An 18,611-nucleotide genomic window follows, 5' to 3' on the forward strand; every position below is an offset into this window, starting at 1 on the left:
TAATTGCTGCTGTTTTATGCAAAGGGAAAAGTGATCATTTTTATTCACTCAAATACCACTTTGTTTTAAGGATATTAATAGAAAATAATATGTACTTATACTGTGAATTATGTTTGGAAAAAAATGTGATTGCTATTGAGTCTCAAAAAATTTCTACATTACAGAAATGTCCATGTGAAATTATAGTTCATTCTAGACCAGTGGTGTTTGGTTTAAATGTATATAAAATTTAAAAAATAGTTACATGAAAAAAATCACCTCTGTATTATTCCAACCGCATTTCATCACTTAAATCTATTTTACCCAAATCCAGTGCTGTATTTTATAGTGATTGACTCACAGATGTGACTTCTCTATCTTGCTGCATGACCTTGGGGAAAATTGGCTTAAATGTATGAAAGGATATTTCAGGTAGTGACTCAGACTAAATAAATGTGCTAAATTTGATACAGTGAGTGGGAAATTTTTCTCGCCACATCGAACCACTAATGAGCTTGGGAAGTAAACATGGTTAAGTAGATATAGTTGCCTTTTTGTTACAATAATTCTGAATTGGCCTATTAGCATGAATATCATTCAGTGAATTTCACATTTGTAGCTTTAGGGCTGACCAAAAATCCAAACCAAACAAAAACAAAATAAAATGTCTCTAGAGGAGAGAGAGCTGTTGTGGGTTGAATGGTGTTCCCCAAAAAGATATGTTTAAGTCCTGACCCCTGTGGTACCTGCGAGAGTGACTTTATTTGGACAAGGGGTCTTTGTAGAGGTAATCAACTTAAGATGAGATCATACTGGAGTACGGTGGACCGTTAGTCCAGGATGACTGGTGTCCTTATAAGAAGAGAAGAAATAGAGATACTCAGGGAGAATGCCGGGGACAACAGGGGGAGAAGCTGGTGGTGGTGGGGTGGGGGCAGCAAACCAAGGAATGCTAAGGACTGCCAACCGCCACCAGAAGCGAGGGAGAGGCAAGGAAGGATTCCTCCCAGAGCCTCAGAAGGGGCATGGCCTTGCTGATGCCTGGGTTTCAGACTTGCAGCCTCTAGAACTGAGAGGAGAAATACCTGTTTTTTATTTTTTTAAAATATATTTTTATTGCTTTCAGAGAGGAAGGGAGAGGGAGAGAGAGAGAGAGAAACATCAATGATGAGAGAGAATCATTGATCAGCTGCCTCACGCAGGCCTCACACTGGGGATGGAGCCCACAACTGGGGCTTGTGACCTCCTGGTTCATAGGTCAACGACCAACCACTGAACCACTCCAGCCGGGCAGTACTTACTGTTTTCAGTCACTTAGTTTGTGGTAGTTATGGCAGTCCCAGGAAACTCATGCAAGAGGAAAGGATGGAGCAGTGACGGAAAGAGCGAGTGGTGGCGCTCTGTGGATTTGCTCTTTCTCCTCTAGTCCCACTTCTTCCTTCTCCTCCCCATGTTATTATAAACATCAGAAAACTGGGTTTCCCTCTCCATCATATACCTTTGCAACATGACTTAGTCTCTCTGGGTCGCATTTGCTTCCTTGCTGACATGAGGATCTGTCCCCCTTCTGAGTGATGATAATGGCCAACATTTGTGAGACTTTCCCCCACTCAGACTTAGGGCTCAGTGCTTAACGTGCATTATTTCATTTACTTCTCCCAGGAACCCCATGAAGAATGCTTTATTACTACCCCTACTTTACCAAGGAGCCAAATAATGACATTCACCTGTGACTTCTCACTTTTTTTCTTTCTATCCTTTTAGCGACTTGAACGTGGGAGTCATAGCTGAAGTAGGCATTTATGTTTCCTTGATGGGACAGGTGACAACAGGTACCCAACTTGACTTAACCAGAAAGGGTGGAAGAGCCATAGGGAAGGGGGTCTTACATCAACATGGTCCTCTCACACTGGCCGTGTCACATGTCTTCATGTGCAGAACACAGGGCTCATATTTTCATTTAAAATTCCCCTTTGGTATACTTTACCCTTTTTATCGTGAAAACATTTTAATACAGTTTTCACATTTTCTAGCCTGCTTAAAAATGTCATTATTGGGGCTACTTCAAGTTAGGATATAATAGGGGAATTTAATGATATAACTGATGATGATAATCTGTGTGCTACACATACATTATCTATAGCAGCCTATGAGATAATTGATATTATTCCACAGCTTACAGACTGAGCCTTAGACAAGTGATTTGGTCAAAATTACGAGTCTTCAAATCCTTGTCTATTTTGCTTCCAGAGTCTATTTTTGCACATTTTTGTTAGAGAAGGCCAGTAACGCAGTGGCATGGATTTAATCTATCAGATTAATGATCAATTTGGAAGCTAGGCATGTGGGTCCTAAGGAGATACTGCCAAGATAGGTAAGTATGGGAAATCCAGAAACATCTGAAACATGGTACGCTGAATAGAGTAGCTTAGCCCTGGGGATGGGGCACAACATGAGGACCCCAGGTGCGTCAGCATCCCCATGTCAAAGGTGAACTGAGCTTATCTCAGAAAACTTAATCGAAAGCTATTCTAGAATTAGACTAACCACCCTTAATTACCATAATTAGGGCCAAGCAAAAATGGAATGTTTCCTGCTTAACTTTTGTTTGCTTGTATTTTCCCACTCAAGAACATGGTGTCAGATTCTACACTCTACCCTTAAAATGGGCCTTTCAGTCCATGGTAGGTTACAACCCATAATAGAAAAGATGCTATGTTTGAAATCAGAGGGCAAAACAACCATTTCATGCTGTGTCTTTCATAGACACTTTGTCACATGCCTCTGATACGAAACATTCTTAGAAAATACAGCAAAGCAGTGGGATTTGAGTAAAACTGATCAGACCAAGCAAGGTACGTTGGCTAAGTGAACTATGAAAGACTGTCTGTTCTATCTCAGCTGAGGGTGTCTGCCATGGAAAATGTTTGCTGTGGCACAGCGGAGAGCCCGAAGGTCCCAGTTTCTTGCTACCCAAACTTGCCTTGGTTAAATTTGCCTTCTGTCTTCTAGACCCTGCGAACTGTCCGTCTCCTGACGAACTGGGCACGATAGTGTAGGAAACAGGAAGAGAGTCTGGGGAGCTTAGCCAGTTTACCAGAAGGATTTTTTCTGGGAAAACGCACTGGTTCAATGAATAGACACTGGAAAGTCTGACTGTTCCGTTTGGATTTTCCCTTTATACCTGTCATGGTGAAGTGAAATATCTGTTGGACTGGGAGTAAGTGTGGCAGTATTTTGGCCCCAGGTTTGCTACAAATTAACATTAGGGCTGGGAAGTGGCGCTTTGTGGCAGTAACTTTCTTCATGGGTCACAGCTGGGGTTCTCACATTTTCTTTCACTTCCCTGAAATTCCTCCTCCACTTACAGAAGACCGTAGCTGCCATGTTGTCATCAAGTGTTGGTCATCCCCCTGGATGTTTGCCGTGACCTTGCCATCTTTGATGGGTAGCATATTGGAAGTTTGAAATGTGGATGATGCCACATTTTTTTTCCTGGAAACTAGTATCTAATGGATAATGGTAATGTCGAGTACTACTGTGAAGTAAGTGAGCATGTATTAGGGGCCAGGTTACTCACTCATACTCCACCCAGGAAGGCTTTGCCCGGGGACACTGGCAGTGTCTGGAGACCATATGGGCTGTCACACAGGAGGGAGGTGCTACTGGCATGGAGGGGGTAGAGGAGGCCAGGGATGCTGCTCAACGTCTTTTTATTTTCTCTTAACCCTCACCAGAGGATATGTTTATTGATTTTAGAGAGAAAGTAAGGGGGAGACAGAGAGACAGAGAGACAGAGAGAACATGAATGTGGGAGAGAAACATAGATTAGTTGCTTCCCATAAGTGCCCTGCCTGGAGATCTAGGTATGTGCCCTGACTGGAAATCAAACCCACAACCATTTGGTGTACGGGATGATGCTCCAACCAACTGAGCCACCCAGCCAGGGCTGTTAAACATCCTTTAATGTGCAAAACAGCCCTCACAACAAAAAGGTTCTGACCCTAATGTCAGTAATGCCAAGACTGAGAAACCCTGCTTTTTAGCCAGTTTCTTGTTTAATTTACATACTTGATGATCATAGAAGATGATAAGCCCCTTTTATGGCTGAGGTTCAAAAAGGTTGAGTCAGTTTCTCAGTGTTAGATAGTTTATTACCGACAGCCAGCATTTCATCTCAGTCTCTGAAGCTCATTCCTCTTACACTAAGTGATGTTACCCAAATACAAACCCTTTTTTCCCTACACTGGGAAGTGCCCTTCACCTTATTTTCTTCATATTTAATATGACAAGATTTACCTGGAAGTTTGTAGTAATATATTTTGGTTGGGGGTAGGTCGTGGGGAGGAGAGAGAGGGGGTTTGCAGATTTTCAAAAAGTTGAGGTATTATACTTAAATGTAATATTTTTGGCAAAAATCTGTAGTCATAAGCAGTGTGGGTGAAATACAAAATATATATTTAGCGTTTAGTGTTGCTCATACATATGCATTGTTTTTAGATTAAGAATGAGAGCTTTTAGTTTCTGCTTCTCTTTGTATCTTTCAAAAGCAATTTGATTTGCTCTTCTCGGGTGTGATGGTGATTTGTAGAGCTTGCTGGTTGTTGAGGAATCGAACACTCTTTGTGAGCCCTTAAAGATGAGAGTCTACTTCCCTGTAGGTAGATTTGGGGTATTTTGGACTTAAAGCATAACAGAAGGTGTAGAGAGAAATTGCCCTTGTGACAAGAAGTATAGAGAACCCTACGAGGAAACTGTTTTATTTACTTTTGATGTCACTGATAAATCTCAATTTTTAGATAAAGCCCAACAGGTAAGGAAGGTCACTGGAGTATGATGCAGAGAAACATTAATATACATTGATTTTATTTGAAAACTTATATTTCATGAGTGGGAAGTGTAGCTTAGGAAATTGACAAACCTCATCCCTCTATGATGTGATTTTTGGGGGCCAAAATATTAAATTGTCTTTTGCACAGTGTATTTGGGGACTTGTGCATTGACATGTGTGGACAGCTGCCCTGGGCATGGTTATACTTGCCCCAGGAGTTTTACACCTGCCCAGAGGGTCAGGTTTTTTTCTGGAGACTTGTGGCAGCAGCTTCAGTTGCTTTGCATGATAATCACCCAGAACAAAGGTGCCTCTTTGATGTACCTGCTGTTCATTCTGTCAGTTGATAGATTTAACAGTCAGAGAAGGGACAGAATTTACAGCCACAGTAAGGCGAGTCCATAACAACATGCAAATGATGCTTTGGAATTAGCTATAGAGGAGTTGAAAACAGGCAGCTTCTCTGATCAGCATCGGCACATTGAACATTTGAAGGGAGCAATACACAGAGATATGCTCAGTGTGGCAGTCACGTTAGCTGAAAGCATGAATTACAGCTTTTTAGCTTCCATTTCAAAGCTTTAAGAAGATAGGCCTGGTCTTTACTGCATTCTATTAACTATAGACATCATTATTTTCACAGGCATCCACTGATCATTGACGTTTATTTTTTTTATTGATTAAGTTATTACATATCCTTATCCCCACAAACATTTATTTTTAAGTAATAGAAACAGTTACTGTATTTATGGCGAATAGTTTGGACACTCTGAAACTTACTAGTTCACAAGGAAAAGATGAGACCTTGAAGAAAAAAGGAGATCCTCTGGAGCATAGCAAACCTTGATTGGAAATACAGTTGTTAATTTGTGTCCTTTTCATTCTTTCATAAAACAAAGCTACCCCTGTGTTTCTTCATCATGTCGATTCCCCAGAAGTCAATATCAAGATCCATGGTTTCATCAGAATTTAAATGTTACAGTAATTACAGTATTGAAAAGTCCCCCTCGCATTCAATCATAGTGTTTTATATAAGGCGGAGAGAAATGTCAATTCATTTTCACATACAGTTGAAAGATTATGTTAGACTTTATTCTCTTTAGAGACCATGCGTATAGATACCAGGACTCCGGTTGCCAGTTATGTGTGTCAGTCGGTGAGAATTTAGATGCTATATGAGGGCATTATTCTTGTAGGGAGAAGGACTAGGGGGTAGTGGAACTGACACAGGTGCTCACGAGGTTTCAGGCACAGCGCTGGGGATGTTGTGTTCTGTCCATGCCATGACAGCTCTGGGTCTAGATGGTATTATTCATTTTCCTTTTACAGGTGAGGAAATAGAGACAAAGGGCTACAATAAGCACTTTTTCTTTGTTTTTTTGTTAAATGTATTGGGGTGATGCCCTGGTCTGGTGGCTCAGGTGTTTGGAGAATCATCCCGTACACCAAAACGTTGCGGGTTTGATTCCTGGTCAGGGTACAAAACTAGGTTGTGGATTTGATGTCTGGTCAAGGTGCATATGGAAGGCAACCGAGCAATGTTTCTCTCACATAGACGTTTCTCTCTCTCTCCCCATTCCTCTCTCTTTCTAAAAAAAAAATCAGTTAAAAAACCCAAAACTTATCCTTAGGTGAGCATTAAATTTTTTTTTATTAAAAGCATTATTGTGGTGACATTGGTTAATAAGATTATATAGGTTTCGGGGGTACATTTCTATGATACATCATCTGCATATTGCACTGCGTGCCCACCACACAAAGTCACCATATATTTGACCCCCTTTACCCTTTATTATCCCTCAACCCCTCTTCCCTCTGGTAACTGCCATATTTTTGTCTGTGTCTATGAGTTTTTGTTTGTTGTTCTTGTTTGTTCACTTGTTGCTTTCATTTTTTCCTACTCTACCCTAATCCATCTCTAGTACCTGGATCAATAAATGGGGATTTTTTTTTTCCGGGTGTGGGAGGGAAGGTGGGTTTCAAGTTATAGTTGGTTAATCCTCTGAGGTTTTGGTTTCATCCTTAAATGCAAAGATTTCTGTTAGTTGGAGGGAAGGTTCCCATACTCTCATTCCAATTACTGCTTGAAATATTTCCCAGTCTTCCTAAAGACACTTTGGCTACAGGGACAGATTGGGCACCGCAGGCACTATTTAATTTGTAAGGTAACCCCTCCTCCAACAGGAAGTTACTTCTCAGTGGAAGCTGGTAGGTTATGTTAGTCCTGACTTTGCATTATTTGGTACTGCAAGATGTCACAGCCCCTTTTTATTCAGAGCTATTTTGTCCCAAATGACAAAGGGACAGAGATCAATTTAAAGCCGGAAGTTCAAACGTGATTTTTGTAGCTGATAACTTAGTTTCATCCCTGTGTATTTTAATTATAAATAAGTATGCAACCTTTCCATTTAAAACAGGTTGCATTCAAAAGTTCATTTGGAACAGAGTAGTTTGGAGTTTGAGACATTTTTCCATAGAAACAATGTTAGGTTTCCAGGCCAACCCACAAAAACCTACTTAAACCATATTGTACAGTTTCTGCTCTAAAATCATCATGGGGCCCACACAACATATATAATAATATTTCGCTGGGAAAATGCAATTGGAGTTTGGCTTAGAATAGACGAGAGTTTCATGGGGGTATAGCAGGGCACTTGAAGTCCTTCCTGACAGCGTGGCAATGAGGATTAGTGGGATTTTTTGTTTGTTTGTTTGTTTTTTTGTATGATAATATCTATAGTTCCCATGACCTTTGGTGAAGACTCTAGCAGGAGGAAGACTAAAGCCAGATATGGGGCATCTTCTAAGACTGGATACATGATTCAACATGCTTTTTGCTGCAGCAAGAGACTCCTAAAATAATAGGGTTTATTCTCTTGTACAAAGTCTGGAACAGGCATTTTCAGCATGGGTTAATTTAACAACTTAGTGAAGTCTGAGTTCTAGGTTACGTTAGATTCTTTGAAATCTTAATAACCCCATGGTTGTAACGTGTCCACTGAGGCTTACCACCCCTGGTTGTAAGACTTGTCCTTAGTCTTATTAAGTAGGACAGTATCTCCTAGAAGGCCCTCCCCTCAGCGCATTATTTTACATACATGATCAGAAGTCTGCTCCTAAACCAATCACCGGCCACTGAAAATTAGCTTGCTAGAACTGGCTTGGACTGCAGACCTTAGATGAATTATATTTCATCTTCTGGGGAGTAGGGTAGATGCCTACCTTCTCTGAGCACACTGCCAAGCTCATTTGGGGATCTGTAGACAAAGAAGAAGGGATTTCTGTTGGGTGAATGTCTTCCATGTCCTCCACACTGTCTGCCACTAGGGAGCTAAGGCCGGGGGGCAAGGGGAAGGGCAGGGAATCTGAGCTTTTGTCTTAGCTCTCTCCACCCAGCTGTGTGATCTTGGAAAAGTCATGTGATTTCCCACCCTTGGCTCCAGTTTCTGTTAAATAAGGGGGAAGGACTGATTTATTCATTAAGCTTATGTTCATTGAGCATCTACTTTGTTACAAGCAGTACTTAAGGCACAGATGACATAACAGGGAACCTTCAACAGTCCTCCCCAACTCTCTTACTGGTATGTTCCTGGGTGACTCTGTGTCGTGAGCTGTTGTCATGGTAAAACTTTGGCATTGGGGTAGGATGGTGTAAACAAGTAAGGTTGTCTGATAGTGTAAACTCTAGGGAGAGTTTTATTGCCCATTCTAGACACAGTCTCACTGCATTTTTCTTATACTTCTGCCCCCAGAGAAACTGATAACTTGATTCATGTTTTTTAAGGGTGTGTGTGTGTGTGTGTGTGTGTGTGTGTGTGTGTTTTAAATATACTGTTAGCAGTAGAGAAAATAGAGGGTAGTTGTGGTGGTAGTTTTTTCTCTTATACCTGTAGAGAAAGTTACCCAAGTGCATAAAGAGAATGATAGTACTTCCTTAAATCCAAAGTACTGAAGTAAGATCTACTTATATTTCTGAGAAATATCTAGATTTGGTGAGGAAGGAGAAAAGTGGATTGGAGGAGGTTGCCTGGTGACTTGAGGAGAGCGGGCGGAGCACTGAGGAATGAGGTTACTCTCCCATCCCCTAACCTTAGTCCAGCCTTATCCATTCCTGCCACCTAGGACACTGTCCTACTGTCTGAGGTGATGTGGGTGAGGATCAAGGGCTGGAGAAGGGAAGGGGCTGTGCAGGTAGCATCAGAGATTGTGGGCCATGAGGGAAGGGGAGGGAGAAGACAGAGACATCCTCTGCTGAGAGAATAGCAAAAGTCCTGCTCCAACCCACATTTCTTGAATATCTGTTTGTTAAAAATATGTTTTAATGTTTCAATTATAGTTGATATATAGTATTACATTAATTTTAGGTATAAAAAATAGTTATTATACATTTATATAACTTATGAAGTGATCACCGCAATAAGTCTAGTACCCTGACACCATGCAGAGCTATTATAATATTATTAACTATATAGAGGCCCAATGCATGAAATTCGTGAAAGAGTGAAAGAGTAGGCCTTCCTTCCTCTGGCACCTGGGACCCGGGCTTCCCACACAGCCCAGGCTTCGTCCGGAAGGTTGTCTGGAAGGACATCGGTCTAAATAGCATATTACGCTTTTATTATTATAGATTCCCTATGCTGTACTTTATATCTCCATGACTGTTTTTATAACTGGCAGTTTTTACTTTTTAATCCTTTTCCCTTTTCACCCATTCTTCCCCCCCCCCAATCTGGCAACCATCAGTTTATTCTCTGTGTCTATGAGTTTGTGTCTCTGTTTGTTTCTTTATTTTGTTCTTTAGATTCCACATATAAGTGATATCATATGGTATTTGTCTTTCTTTGTCTGACTGGTTTCACTTAGCATAATACCCTCTAGGTCAGTGGCTGCCAACCTTTCGGACCTCATGGACCACCAGTGATCCATGGACCACTGGTTGGCGTCCGCTCCTCTAGGTCCATTAATGTTTTTGCAAATGGCAAGATTTCATTCTTTTTCATGGCTGAATAATATTCCATTGTACATATGTACTACATCTACTTTATTCATTTATTTATCAACTAGAGGCCTGGTGCATGAATTCGTACATGGGTGGGTTCCCTCAGCCTGGCCTGTGCCCTCTAGCAATTTGGGACTCCTCAGGGCATGTCTGACTGCCAGTTTTGGCCCGATCCCTGTAGGCACTGCTATCCCCGAAGGCAGCTCCTGCATTGAGTGTCTGCCCCCTGGTAGTCAGTGCATGTAAAAGCGACTGATCAACTGGTTGTTCCGGTCATAATGGTCGTAACGGCCACTTAGGCTTTTATATATATAGATAAGCATTTAGGTTGCTTCCATGTCTTGGCTATAGTAAATAATGCTGCATTGAACATAGGGATGCCTATGCATTGTCAAATTAGTGATTTGCATTTCTCTGGATAAAATATCCAGAAGTGGAATTGCTGGGTCATATGATAGTTCTTCTTTTAATTTTTTGAGGAACTCTACACTGCTTTGGAAGTCCATTTTCTAAAGAAAAGCCACATAAGACCAAAAATAGCATTTAGATGAGTACTGACATGAGATATCTGTTTTGCTTTTTAAGTGATGATAAAATATATTCCGAAGTACTGTGATGATTTTAATTACCATGCTTTTGAATTCCAGTGAAACTTTTTGGCACGTGTAGATAGTAGAGTATTACAATTTTCATTATCTGCCTACATATCTGTCAACCTTAGGAGTCAGCATACTTTTCTGCAAAGGACAAGAAATTAAGTATTTTTGGCTTTGTGGGCCATATGACCTATGTACACTCTGCTGCTGTACCACAAAAGTGCCATAGACAGTAGGTAAATAAATGGATGTAGCTGTGTTCCAGTGACAATTTATGGACAACTTCCTGTGTTTCCTTCAATTTTATATACTTTTCACATATCATGAAACATTTTATTGATTTTCCCCCCCAATCATTTAAAAGTGTGAAAGCCACTCTTACCTGGTGGACAGTGCTAAGACAGGGCAAAACCCAGATTTGGCCCCAGAGCTGTAGTTTGTCAACCCTGGTCTATCTATTATCTGTTTATTACCTTCCTTCTTTCCTCTTTCCTGTGTGAGCAAGAATCTGATTCCAGTAAATTCTGTACAAGGAATTCTTACATATTCATATTCATATTCATATAGTCAACTGCTCTAAACACTTAGGAAGGCGATAGAGCCCCGGCTGAGTAGCTCAGTTGGCTAAAGCTTCATCCTGATACACCAAGGTTGTGGGTTTGATCCCCATGCATGTACCAGAATCAACCAATGAATGCATAAATAAGTGGAACGACAAGTCAATGTTTCTCTTTCTCCTTTCTCTCTCTAAAATCAATAAATAAAAATTTATTTTTTTATAAAAGAAAGGAGATAGAGGATCTATTGAATCTCTAGTATTGATTCACTTCTGTTTTCTGAGGTTGAACTTGTATATGCTTTAAATATTATAATTTTGATTTTAAAATGCTACACAGCATTCTTATAACCAATTTGGAGTAATTTTATTGTAAAATATCCTTCAGGGAGCACATTATATCTAATAATAAAGGATCCTGGACCTTAAGACCTGAAAACCACAGGTGCGTGGTCATGTCAAGTCCATTTCTGCATCCTGAATGGGGCACTTGTTTTTCCTGAGTAGACCGGCAAAACTTGGAGAGCAGTATATTACTGTTTATGAGCCTTATCCTTTACTGCAAATCAAGTGTTTATTCCACTCCTGAACTTAATTAGCAGCTAAGAGCTTTGTGCTTTGTATTTTAAGGAAGCATGTGATTTGTTGATTAGTTCAGAAGCAGATTAATTATTATATCTTTAGTCAGCATCTGTAAACACATCTATATTGGTGAGCTCTCTCCCGCTGAGTTACCTTGAAATGCCCTGTGGGGTTTTATTAGCTTTCAATTCTGTGTTTATTACAGTTGGCTGGAGATTTTTCAATTTAGTTTATTGGCCACGGAAAGTCCAATCCTTCTGTGAAAACTACCATTTTCTGAGGGTGAGGGATTTATTAATGCTGGCTATCAATTTGCTATAAACATTTTCCCCAAGTCATACTTTTGTTTTGGTTTGGATTAAAGATATTAGTATATCAATTATAAGCCAAGCTTTCAAGTACCTTATGTGCTGTCTGGGTTCAAGGAAGAGCAATTGGGAATAAAATTAGTAACCTGCATGAAAAATGTCTTCCAAGTCCAAGTCAGCCCAAGACAGAATTACTAAGTACATGAGGGCAAGAGGATAAATGAATAGTTATTCATTATGGTGCATTGGCATTTTAATATTTTTAAGTTTTGGTATGGCAAAAATCCTTTCAGGTTCCAAGTGATTTTCAGAGAATTTAAAGAGGTAACATAAGGTCAGTGGTGGATCTGGGATATGAACCAAAATCATATGGCTTGTGAGTTTATGTTCCTCTTCACCAATATCTAGATTGCCAGATAAAATACAGGATGCCCAATTAAGTTGAAATTTTATATAATTGAGAAAAATTTTTTAAGGACAAGTGTGTTACAGTAATATTGCATGGGGCATATTTTTACTGCAAATATTTATTGTTTATCTGAAATTTAAATTTAATTGGGCGTCCTGTGTTATCATTATATGCTAAATCTGGCAACCTTAGTAGTGACTCTCCTCTCCCCTTCTCTAGGCATTCAAGTTGTCCAATACCCCCCACTGTGCTGCTGGCTTTGGTTTATTAACTCTGTCTTAGTTCCTTCAGGTTGCTTTAACAAAATACCATTGGCTAGGTCAGTGAGCTCGGCGTGTAGCATTTTGAAAAACCCTAACTTAACTCTGGTGCCATGTCACATATAGAAATTTTTTGATATTTGCAACCATAGTAAAACAAAGACTTATATTTTTGATATTTATTTTATATATTTAAATGCCATTTAACAAAGAAAAATCAACCAAAAAAATGAGTTCGTGTGTCACCTCTGACACGCGTGTCATAGGTTCGCCATCATTGGGCTACGCTAGGTGGTTTATAAACAACAAATTTATTTCTCAGAGTTCTGGAGCCTGGATAATTCAAGATCAACACACTAGCAGATTTGGTGTGTGGTGAGGTCCTGCTGTGGTGGAAGGGGCTAGGGACCTCTCTGGAGCTTCTTTTATAAGGGCACTAATCCCATTCATGAGGGCACCATCCTCATGACCTAATCACCTCCAAAAGGTCATCTCCATCATCTTGAGGAATTGGATTTAAACGTATGAATTTTGAGAAACAGAAATATTCAGATCATAGCAAACCCCATTTTTTTTTTTTTAGTTTGAAGTTTGCCTACTCAGGACCATTAAGTGAGGACCTTATATTTCAAAGTTTCCAGTGACTAATCTGATAAAATAGTGTGGGTTGACCTGTTTATCAGGGCTAATGGCTTCATGCATTATTTCTTCCAGGTTACATATTTTATTTAACACAACCTGCTGTCACCAATGCTTCAATGCACAATAACTCTAGAGGTCACAACTTTAGACACCTTGCAAATAAAATGGAGATGAGTTTTGAAACCATTTTTTAATTTATTCTGGTAGCACTTTTTTTTTCACTGAACCTCAGTTTTTGACTTTGTGTTTTTTTAATTTTATTTAAAATTTTATTAATATAGTTGTTGCTATGGGTTTTTTTGTTTGTTTTGCTTATGATTCCTGTGAACTTCACATATTATAAAGACAACTTTGGTGCATGTTTTTTTGAAAAAAACAGTTATAAAATACTTTACATTTTAAGAGATGATTGAGATGCCTAACAATTCTGAAACTATATTTTTGTTTTTGGTAAAAGGTACTATTTTCTAGTAAATCTTTTATTTCTTGAGCAACCAGAATACAAAGCAGAAGTTAGAGTCTCATCACTGGGGTAGGAGGGACCATCGGTTCTCAGTGCAGCTGATCCAAGCCAGTACCTCCTATACTCTGCCAAAACTCTAGGAAACGTAGCTTTGCTAAGAAATCTCAGACATTGGGCTGGAAAACCACTGGTATATTAGAATGATGGTTTCATTATCTAGTTAACATGAAGAATTTAAGAGGCCCCCACACTTTTTTCAGACCACTAAGCAGAAACGGTGTGATCTTAACTGTAATACGGATCAACTCATTTCATCTCTGGCCCTTGGCTTTCTCTTTGGTAAAAGAAAACAAGGGACCTGGCTTGTGTGGCTCAGAGGTTGAGCATTGACCTATGAACCAGGAGGTCATGGTTCAATTCCTGGTCAGGGCACATGCCCAGATTGCAGGCTTGATCCCCAGTGGGTGGGAGTAGGAAGGGGCTGTGCAAGAGGCAGCTGATGGATGATTCTCTCTCACATTGATGCTTCTATCTCTCTCTCTCCCTCTCTGAAATCAATAAAAACATATTTAAAAATAAATAAATAAAACCAGGTTGGGACTAGCTAACCTCTGAGGTCTTTATTACTTCAGTACTGGCTCCAACTCATTGGGAAGCCCAAGGCATATGAAGCATTTCCAGAACTACTTCTGAAGATACCTTAGGATAGTTAAGTGGTTAAAAGAACCACCTTGACTAAGCTCTATTGGAATAGAAACAGTGGATGGGAAAAGGCTGTTCTCCAAGGTCTCTGCAGGCAGTAATGTACTTACATTTGACTGCAGACAGGGCAGGAATATTCACGGGGTTGAAAGGCCTGTTTTATCTAAATGATGGGAGTTAAATATCTTCTTAGTGGGCCTTGAATTGTGCCACGCCTCTTTTCCCTTACAATCATTGCATCAGAATCTTAATTCTCTTCCCTTTTCCATCTCTTCTTCCCCTCTCTTCCTCTTTCCTAGTCCCTTCTTTCCTTTTCGTCCTTTCTTGCCATTTTAACAATGATGAGAACAGGACGTTTAGGAGATAGTCTTCCGGAAATAGTTGTATTGATTGCCTATTTAGATTTCCAAACCTCATTTTTCTCCACGTGCTTTCTAACTAGAGAGAAAACTCAACACCAGCACCTAAGCCTTTCAAAAATGTTGAAGAGAATGATGCTGTCATTAGAGCAAGAAGACTGGGCTTTGAATCCTGTGTCCTCTTATTATTACTATTTTATGACTATTGGAGAAGTCACTGAATACATTTCCTTGTATCTAAAGTGTAAATATAATCCTACTGCACTAGTACAGTTTCCTTAACATTGAAATCTTATGGGAAAGCACTTTTTAAACTGGTATATACTATACAAATCATTTTTTATGTACCTGAGGAGAATTACTTTCTTTTCAAATTCAGAACAAGTCCAATAATTACATTTCCATTGATGAAGAGTCCTCTTTCTTGTTACTCATTATTGTTCAAAGTTTAGAACTCTTTATAGATCATCAATTGGTCTCCTTTTGTCTGTGACCCAAATCTGTTCTCCTTCACTTAACAGTGTTAGGGACCTGGACTGAACCTTTGTAATGTAGTAGGCACATTAAGCATAAAGCTTCCTTGCCCTTTTAAATAAGAGGCAAAACTTGGGGAGTTGTGCATTTTGGAGTTTTGGATGGTATGTGTAAGGAAAGATACTTAAAGTCTATTGCAGTTTTTTTTTTAAAGTGGACTCTCTGTTTTGAAGATAGAACAGTGATAGCTGTATTCTCAATACCTGTTAGTATGAACTTGGTTGATAGCTAATAGCACTATTTGGTTGCTGGTTAGATATCCATAGTTTGCTGAGAATCAGAATGTTATGGTTGAAAAACTAGTTTAGGAGCACCAATCAGAATTCTGTGGTTTCTAGGAAACTAGGAGGTAATTCTTTTCTACGTAGGAAAAGAAATGAAGAAGAATTAATCTTCACGTATTTTTGACCGGACCATTTATGGGGTGGAGTGGGAGGTATAGTTTACACTATTGAACCAGTTTCTGAAATCAGTTATAGAAAACATCTCTTGAAGATAGAAAAGGAAGAGTCAATGTCTTTCCTGGTTTAAAGCTTTGGCCATTATCACCATGCCTCCCCAGAGAAGGAAAACATTTCTGATATTATCAGCAAGAGAGGATGGTGAAAGTGCCATTGAAAGGTGATGCGTAGCTTCATCCTAACAGGACTTTAGACCCTCTCCTCACTGCTCATTCATCTTTAGTCTTTGCCATCTGAGCAATGTGAAATTTAAAAATCATGAAGCAATGAAAGATAATTGGAGTCAAAATTTAAGACAGAGCTTCTGCAATTTGTTTTAGGCAAATTGAGGAAGAGGCTGCCATCGGGTAGCTAAGAGCTATTTCAGCTAATGGCAAGGGATAGATTATGGAGTCACTGCTTGTTCTTTGGGCCAAGTGGTAATTACAGACTTAGAGAAATGAGTCGAATGTGTTCCATTCTCTAACACCTTCACATGCTTCTTTTTAAAAAGCACTCGATTGCGTGTTCCTTCCTTTGCTACCAAGTTATAGCAATTAGGGCTTTTTCTTGCCTCCCATGTACCAATGTGTCCTAGAGACATTATGTCTCTTTTCGTCAGACAATCAGTAGTTTCCAAAATCCACAATGGTCTTTAAATGGCTAACGACAGAAGTAAAATATAACTGCATTCAAGGTGTTTAGAAACTCAGAAGATTATAGTAAGATGAGGAATAATAGGCAAAATATTTTGTCATATTTGACTGCATTCAAAAGTTGTTATTGAAGTCTGTAGCCTATTCTTTGTGGAGTTAAAAAAAATTAATATTATCTTCTGAGTTAACTAGAAGAAATTAATACTTTCTGAAAAGACAGTATGTTCTTTCAGGTAATATTATTCAGAAAATGGTATAAAATCATTAAATGACCTTGCTGAGTCCTTTGGACACGTGAGCCCTTAGTTTTATTATCTCTCTCTATATAAAAGCCTAATATGCCAAGTGTCCAACTGAGTGGTCGATCGCTCAACCAGTTGCTATGATGAACACTGACTACCAGGGGACAGATGCTTCAACCGGTAGGTTAGCTTGCTACTGGTGTCCAGCCAATTGGGACTGGGCGAGATGGGGCCAGATAAGCCCTAGAGCCCTCCCACAGTCCCTCCCCGGCCAGATGCCCTGATCATCCCCGATTTGGGGCCAGCCAGCCAACTCCCGTGGTCCCAGATGGCCCCCGATCGGCTCTGATTGCTGGCCAGGCCTAGCGACGACGCTACCCGTGCACAAATTTCGTGCACCAAGCCTCTAGTCTGTAAATGAAGAGCTTGGCCTAAATTGGTCTTTAGCGAGGTGGGTCTTGCAAGGCAGACAGTGAGGAATAGCTCTTTTAAGTGATATTGTTCCTTTATATTAGAATCTCAGTGTGCCCTGCTCTGCCTTCCCTGAATAAGGTGACTTCATTTTTTATTTTATTTTTGTAAAACATCCTAAGGTTAATAGTCTTTGAAAATAACTCTCAGAATTAAATCAACTGGCTGTGAACTTTGGGCCCTGGCCTCACTGGGTCCTCTGGCCTTTAATTTAGATGAAATTGATCACCATGGAAACAGTTGGTATTAGTGGTCTGTTTGTCAAGGAAAGCGAATCTTGATTCATACTTCTGCTCCTCACCACTCCCACCCCCCTCCAACTCATCATCCTTAGCTTCTGTCTTAAATTGCATTGGAAATTAATAACAACAACAAAAAACCAACACAGAGATATGAACTCTGGTTCAGAGCAGAACAAATTCCTCCCAAATTACCCATGGCATGTCAGCAAAGAAAAACAGAATTAATCACAGAAAATAATTGTAGTCTTTGGACATGCCAGAACCTCATAATATATTTAGAGCTGTTCATTCCTCATACCACCTTCTTAAGAAAAAGAAATCCACTGGGCTTTGAGTTAAGTGGTGGTGATGTTCTAAGTGACATATGAGAAGACTTGTCAAAGATCCATGCCTTGGAACTAGAAACAGCATGACTTCTTGTCATTTTAAGGAGACTTAGGAGCTAAGACTGGTAGCTTTGGCATCAGCTTATTTTTAGCAGCATGCGATGTCTGTTTTTCCTGGTTATTACCCCCGGGCTTAATTTTGCAATTATAGGATATACACGTTATTCAGCAGATAGGAACATTTTCACTTCGTGTATTTTATAAAGATGAACACCTTTTTACTGAGTTAATGGGATCTGTGTTTGTTGGTTATTTTGCATTTAAAATGACGCTTGAGTCAGATAACTGAAAGCATCAAAATGGAGAAAATGATTATTGTAGGAAAAGGGAAAGCAAGCACGTTTCTGTAAATGCTTTCACGTCGCTTCCTCAGAGAAACCATTTGCCTGTTGGTAGTTGCTATGGGAAGCATGCAACATTTCTATGGCATTCTATTTTATTTTCTTGTTTGTTTGTTTAAAATTGTTCTTAAAAAAACCTATCTATATATTTGTATATTACACATATACTTATGTACCTACATATATCTGTGCGTATACTTACAGCACACAGGTAGATGTATATATATTTATGTTTTAGATGCCTGAGTGCCCTTATCAGGCACGGCCAACAGAGTGAAATGTAGCTTTGATTGTAGTGTTTCCTCTCCTGGAATTGGTCCATTGTAACCATTGTGTGAATAACCTTGTGCAAGCTTCCTGTGACTGTGCAGGCTCCGTGGCACCACAGCGTGCTCTGCGTTGGTGCTGTGGGACTGCTTAAAAGTTCAAGCCTCCGTACCAAGAGGCTTGGTATTTCAGAGAGTAATTCACCTGGGGCTGAGCAATGCAAAAGTGACCTGCTTTACTCCTAATTTGGCTGGATGGCATATTATTTTTCACTAATGTCGTAGTATATATTAATTAAGAAGTGTTATTAAAGAACTGCTAGGGAAAGAAATGAGCCTTTGGGTGA

Source organism: Myotis lucifugus, unplaced genomic scaffold (assembly GCF_000147115.1).
Source record: "Myotis lucifugus unplaced genomic scaffold, Myoluc2.0 scaffold_15, whole genome shotgun sequence".
Lineage (NCBI taxonomy): Eukaryota > Metazoa > Chordata > Mammalia > Chiroptera > Vespertilionidae > Myotis > Myotis lucifugus.